A 7001-nucleotide genomic window follows, 5' to 3' on the forward strand; every position below is an offset into this window, starting at 1 on the left:
TGATGCTGAAGCTGAAACTCCAATACTTTGGCCACCGGATGTGAAAAACTGACTCATTGGAAAAGACCCTGATGATGGGAAAGATTAAATGCAAGAGGAGAAGGGGATGGCAAAAAATGAGATGGTTGGATGGCATTACTGACTCGATGGACATGAGTTTGAGCAAGCTTTGGGAGTTGGTGATGAACAGGGAAGCCTGGCATGCTGCAGTCCATGGTTTTGCAGAGTTGGACATGACTGAATGACTGAACTGAACTGAAATATAAACTTTTCAGTTTTCACATCTGTTAAAAAATAAAATCCATGTAACATACTATTTGTCCCTTGTACAGAGAGGAAAACCAGGTCATAAGCAAGCTGAAAAATTTGCCCAAAGGAACAGCTGTGCATGATCAGCCACTCAGTTGCGTCTGACTCTTTTGCGACCCTTTGGACTATAGCCCACCAGGCTCCTTTGTCCATGGAATTTTCCAGGCAAGAATACTGGAGTGGGTTGCCATTTTCCTCCTCCAGGGGATCTTCCCAACCCAGGTATTGAACCCGTGTCTCCTGAGTCTCCTGCACGGCATGCAGATCCTTCACGTGCTGAGCCATCAGGGAAGCCCAAAGGAACAGCAGGTAAGCAGCAAAGCTGGAATATAGCGAGTTTGTCTGTAAGACTCACACCCTTGCCAACTATTCAGCACTCAGTCTCCTAGGGTGAGAATTCTCTAAGAGCTGAGCTATTACTCTCATGATCTAGAAGCACGAGACTCTTCACTATCTTCTCCTATCCTCTTCCCCACAAATACAGTGTCTTGTAAACAAGTAAATAACCCAGTGCTTGTGCAGAGATCCTTCAGAGGTTCAGGGGAAAAAATACATGCTCAAAACAGAAGCTAACAGGCCCAGGAAATGCCTCAAACTCTCTGACCTCACAAGGCCAACAGACTATATTTCTCCAACCTTGCATGGATTGACAAGAGCAAGCAACATTTAGGAATCCATCAAAATGAGCAAGGTAATAAACACGCTACAACTCTGTTTTATGCTTTAGTTATTTCTCACCTGGACTACTGTTAGCACCTTGGCAGGTCCTTTTCTTTCATCCATCTTGCTTTTACTGTCTATTCAAAACATAGAAGCACATTTATTTTTTTCTCCCCCACCAACTGTAATTCTCAAACCATCCTTTGTGCAGGCAATTACACCAGTTTTCTATTTCATCAGAGAATTCAATTTAAAATTTTAGTGCCAGTGGTTCAAATACTTACTTCATACATAGCTTCAGGTTTGTATGCTGTTAATTTACATTTATGTTTCCGTTCACACCTTGCATTCTTTAATTGATTTATTTGTTAGTGATGCCATCTGTAGATTTTAAGTATTGAGCTTTCGCAAATGACTTTTATTCCCCTTCCCAAAGCTGTTTGGAAAACTATTTCCCCCACCTCATTGCAATTAAAGCGGAGCTACATTCTTATTTTCAGAGTGGAACATTTTTAATGCATTGCCTTCTTGTATCTTTAGGTTGTTACAAGTCTGGGCATAGACAGTAATTTTTTAACCACAGAGATACTCTTTTCCTGTGGAACCTCTGGGAAGGAGACCTCTAGCTTGAGCTCTGTTATCTGCTCTATAGGCACCAAGAAAATCTAACTCCCTGTACTATAAAACCTGGCCATTGATTCTTTGGGTTGGTTGCTGAGCCTCTAATTTGTAAAGAAGAAATTATCTGAGAAGCCTGGAGTTTGTGTATATAGACAGCTCTCTTCTAACTTGTATTCTGTAACCTTTGAGCAAAGGGTCCTTTCTCTCTTGGTATATTCACCTCCTAACCTGGCGCCGAGTCTGTAGGTGATCTACAAATGGCTGTTACATGAATAAATTATATCCAGGTTAGTTATTTTATCGGTCTTAAGACATGACCATGTTCAGCATGAAACGAGGAACAAGAAGTGTCATCTTCCTTTTGTTTTCACTCAGTCTCTCTAATGTCTTGAAATGATTATGACCTGTAAGGATAGAAGATCATGCATCAGCCTGCTTTTCCTTTGCCTCTAAAAGTTGTTGACTAGATGGCCTCCTCTCTCCAGTTTTTCCCTAGTCAGTTTGATTGTGACTGAGAAGAGTGAGGGCTCTTTGCCCCTGAAACATGAGAGTGTACAGTCAAAAATACCTTGGTTTCCAACCTAGAACCTATTATACAGAGTGAAGTAAGTCAAAAAGAGAAAGATAAATATCATATTCTAATGCATACATAATCTAGAAAAATGGTACTGAAGGATTTACTTACAGGGCAGCCATGGAGAAACAGACATAGCGAATAGACTTGTGTACTTGGAGAGGGGGGAGGAGAGGGTGAGATGTATAGAAAGAGTAACATGGAAACTTACATTACCATGTGTATAGCTGCCAAGTCACTTCAGTCTTGTGCGACTCTTAGCGACCCCATGGACTGCAGCCTACCAGGTTCCTCTGTCCATAGGATTTTCCAGGCAAGAGTACTGGAGTGGGGTGCCATTGCCTTCTCTGGTAAAATAGATAGCCAAGGGTAATTTGCTGTATAGCTAAGGAAACTCAAACAGGGGCTGTGTATCAACCTAGAGGGGTGGGATGGGGAGGGAGATGGGAGAGTTCAAAAGGGAGAGGATATATGTATACCTACGGCTGATTCATGTTGCAGTTTGACAGAAAACAGTACAATTCTGTAACGCGATTATGCTTCTATAAGAAATAAATTTTAAAAATACCTTGGTATATAGGTGAGTTTTAGGGTTTTGTCTTAAGTTCTTTGCTCCAAATATTTAACTGTTACTGGAAAAATCAATCCTTCTAGATTATTTCCATGCTCATAAATCTACATGCAGCAATGCCTCCTACCTTGGCTGAAGGTTGGAATCACTCAGGAGCTTTAAAATACATTGCTGCCTGGATCACACTCAAGCCATCCTGATTGAATTGGCCTGGGACACGGCTTCTGCACAGGAGTTTTAACATTTTTCCAGTTGATCCTAATGTTCAAGCCAAGGCTGAGAACTACTCCTGTAGAGCATTATTTTTAAATACTTAAAAGGCTAGAACTCTAAATATGGCATGAAACATTTTATATCAATATGACTATTTTTAAGACTTTTTATGTTAAAATACTCATGACTATCACTGAACTGCCTAGAAAAAAATGTTTTTCGAGTGCACTTGGATATCTTGTATCAAATATGCATATATTTAGACCCTACCTTAGAGATTCTGATTCAGTAAACTTGCGCTAAGTCCAAAATCAGCATTTTTATGTGCCTCACACTTGATTCCTGTGTTCACTGAGCTTGACAAGGTCCTGCTTCAAAAAGGCATAAGTTAAAACAAGTAAGTTAAAACAAGGTAGTTCTGGACAACCTTAGGCTCATGCCACTTGGTGATCTTGTGATCCTGTGTCATAGAAGAGTAAGACCTCAAAGTACAGAGAAAATATAGGTTTACTTTTTCCCTTTAAGTTTTGAACTGTTTGGGGAATGCAAATTACATATTGACAACAGTAAGAATTTTCCCAAAAAAATGCATGCATGAATGAATCATCAGTACATTCATACATTTAGTGATATAAATGCATTAGTGTACAATTCAACCCTATGTAAAAAGATAAAGATATGAACTTAAATATATTAGCTCTACTTCAAGTTTTACAAAAAGATATGAAAAAATTCAAGACTGCTTCCATGTTAAAAATATATATGCATCTGGAATACCTTTCAATTTGGTCTTAAAAAAAAAAAAAAACAGTCCTTGGACCACAAATGTTTTAAAGGAATAGGAAAAATTTTAAGGCATCCAGTTATGTTGCACAAATTTAAGAATACTCAGGATAACAAAGTCTTTGAGCTTTAGGACAAAGTACACATTTTAGTTTAAGGCAGAAAAACTTCTCTATCTAGCTTAAACTTCCTTGGGAATTCAAGGAAAAGAAAATGAATTACTCAAACTGGAACTACATCAAAATGTCAAGTTAACACATTTTGGCTTGTAATGGTGCCAAAGGATCTAATGCCTGAGTGATGAGGGCCTTCGGTTTCCAAATCATTTTAAAGATAATTTCATTACCAGGATGCTGGAGCTTTCATTTTATTTTTTCCTTAGTTCTTTTCTATTTCTGTTTTAACCCATGCAAGGCTAACCAAGACCTGATAATATCACATTGCAATTTATAGAAAAACTTGCAAAACAAAACAAAAGACTGCAAAGAAAACTGTCAGCACAGAAGACCACAAATCAAGAAAAAAACGCACAATTTTCTCAGGATAGTCAGTGATGCACTTAGTTTTCTCTAAACTTTTGTCAGATTTTTGAGAGCTGAATAACTTATATTGTCTGAGACAGTATTAGAACCTGTGGTTGCCATTGTTGTTAGGTTTTTCTTACAAACTTTTCGGATTGGTTCTTTTCCCCCTAGTATGTGTTCCGTGCTCAGTAACTTTTCCATGATTTTCACACCCAATTCCTAGCCGGAGAGATGGGCTTATAACCTGGGTGATCTAATCTTAGTGCCCATGTACGTAACAGTTAGTCCAAAGGTTGGCTACTTGACCCAAGCTGTGCTGATCAAGGTCCACTGGAGTTCTTAACATAGAGTGGGAGAAGGGGCCCAGCCTCTGGGGCCAGGGCATAGAAAAGATGTAATAAGCCAGTGGGAGGCCGTCTTTCCCAACATATGGAGAAAGCCTGTCTACAATAGGAGAGGATGAAGCAGAGAGAGACAGGAAATTAGGGGTAAGCAAAGAGAATCCTAGGGCATTGATTCTTGGTTCTATCTTGAAGCCTTGGTTTCTGCAGCTTTTCTATGCTGCTATGAGCACTTCTCAAGCATCATTTCTTGCTACATGAACTAGTAAGTTCCCTTTTTGGCTTAAGCCATTTTGAATTGGGTTTCGAACACTTGCAAGTAAAATTCTAAGACATAATATAAGATCAATTAATCCCACTTATCATTGTACAGACAAGAAAACAGATTTATTTGCGCGAGGCCACACATCATGACTGAATTGCCTTTCTGGCTCTTCGGTCTCCTGGCATGCTCTCCCTCAAGAAAAAGCTGAAACTTTGTTAGGGGAGTCTGTGTTTTTACTGACCCTCGACACGTAAGCAGGGCTTCCCAGGTGGCACTAGTGGTAAAGAACCTGCCTGCCAATGCAGGAGACATAAGAGACATGGGTTTTATTCCTGGCTCAGGAAGATCCTCTGGAGAAGGGCATAGCAACCCACTGCAGCATGCTTGCCTGGAGAATCCCATGGACAGAGGAGCCTGGCGGGCTACAGTCCATGGGGTTGCAGAATTGGACATGACTGAAGCAACTTGGCACAACACATAACCAGTCTCAAGCAGACTAGTGAGTGACTAGTTTTGAGGACTTCAAGAGCAGAGAATTCAAGGTTCTCAGAATTTGGGGCTCCTGCTGTGTACCTGAGTAGCTGCATTGATTCTTGCTCCACAGAGAGGCTAGCTATAGAATCAAGCCCCCAAAGATGCAATTTCCACATTCCCTTCAAGAGCTAAGTTTGTGACACCTTGAATGATCTAAGGAGTTGAGTATTTTTTTTAAAAAAAGAAAAAACAGAAAACCCCACTTGGTTAAAACATTTTTTATAACTGTTTTACAAGTTGTCAGTATCAAAACACTAAATTCCCAGTAGTAACCTGCAATCTACTATGCAAAGAACATACAGTGAAAACCTGTAAGAAAAACCCTTACATGTCCACCTGATGGTAGGCTAAATAAACTGTAAAAACCCTTAGATACTGCAGACTACTGGGGCAGATTGAATAACTGTCTTCTTGTCATAACCTTCTATACCTTTGGGCTTCCCAGGTGGCACTAGTGGTAAAGAATCCAACTGCCATTGTTGGAGACACAGGTTTGATCCCTGGGTCGGAAAGATCCCCCAGAGGAGAAAATGGCAACCGCCTCCAGCATTCTTGCCTGGAAAATTCCATGGACAGAGGAGCCTGGTGGGCTACAGTCTACAGGGCTGCAGAGAGTCAGACATGACTGAGCGGCTAGGCACACAAAGCACATCTATACTTTTACCTTCTGCTTTGCAACTGTTGTGCTTTCCACTGTGGGCAGAGTCAGCTCCCCATTTGACTAACACTGTGCTTGCTCGCTCGGGTGAACTTGTTCTGACAAATGTATTATAGTTGGGTCTAAAGATGCCTCCATGCTTTGGCTTGTCTTGTGCTTCCACTTGTGAAAGGTGGGCATTTGCATAACTTAACATGAATAGGCAGTATTTGCAAATGCTAAAAAAATCCCACAGGTACCTAAGGGTACACAGTAAAAAGTAAGGATCTTCTTTACCCTCATCCTCAACCACCCAGGTCCCTCCCAAGAGGAATTTGGTACCCTCTAGAGATTCCATCAGAGAAGGCAATGGCACCGCACTCCAGTACTCTTGCCTGGAAAATGCCATGGACATAGGAGCCTGGTGGGCTGCAGTCCATGGGGTCGCTCAGAGTCGGACATGACTGAGCGACTTCCCTTTCACTTTTCACTTTCATGCATTGGAGAAGGAAATGGCAACCCACTCCAGTGTTCTTGCCTGGAGAATCCCAGGGACAGGGGAGACTGGTGGGCTGTTGTCTATGGGGTCACACAGAGTTGGACACAACTGAAGTGACTTAGCAGCAGCAGAGATTCCATATATTACCAAGTCAAATAGCAGTATTTATTGAGTCAGAACCAAGGCCAGGGGGTAGGAGCTACTGGATCAGGCTGGAAAAAGTCCTTCCTGAGGAAAATCTGACTCTCTCTTGAGGATGCACCGTTTATAATCTGAGAGTCCAGCTGCTTGTAGGCAGACCTATAAACGACTTATTACTGTAGACCAACTACCAAGCTACAAAAGAATTTGTCATTTAAACTCTTAAGAATTCACTGTTTCCAAAATTTGCTTAAGGTTACTTTAGGGTATACTTGAAAAATCAGATAGGGGATTGCTTCGTGGCCTAAAGCAGGTAGCAAATAAACACA

The sequence above is a fragment of the Capricornis sumatraensis genome, chromosome 11, assembly GCF_032405125.1.
Source record: "Capricornis sumatraensis isolate serow.1 chromosome 11, serow.2, whole genome shotgun sequence".
In the NCBI taxonomy this organism is placed as follows: domain Eukaryota; kingdom Metazoa; phylum Chordata; class Mammalia; order Artiodactyla; family Bovidae; genus Capricornis; species Capricornis sumatraensis.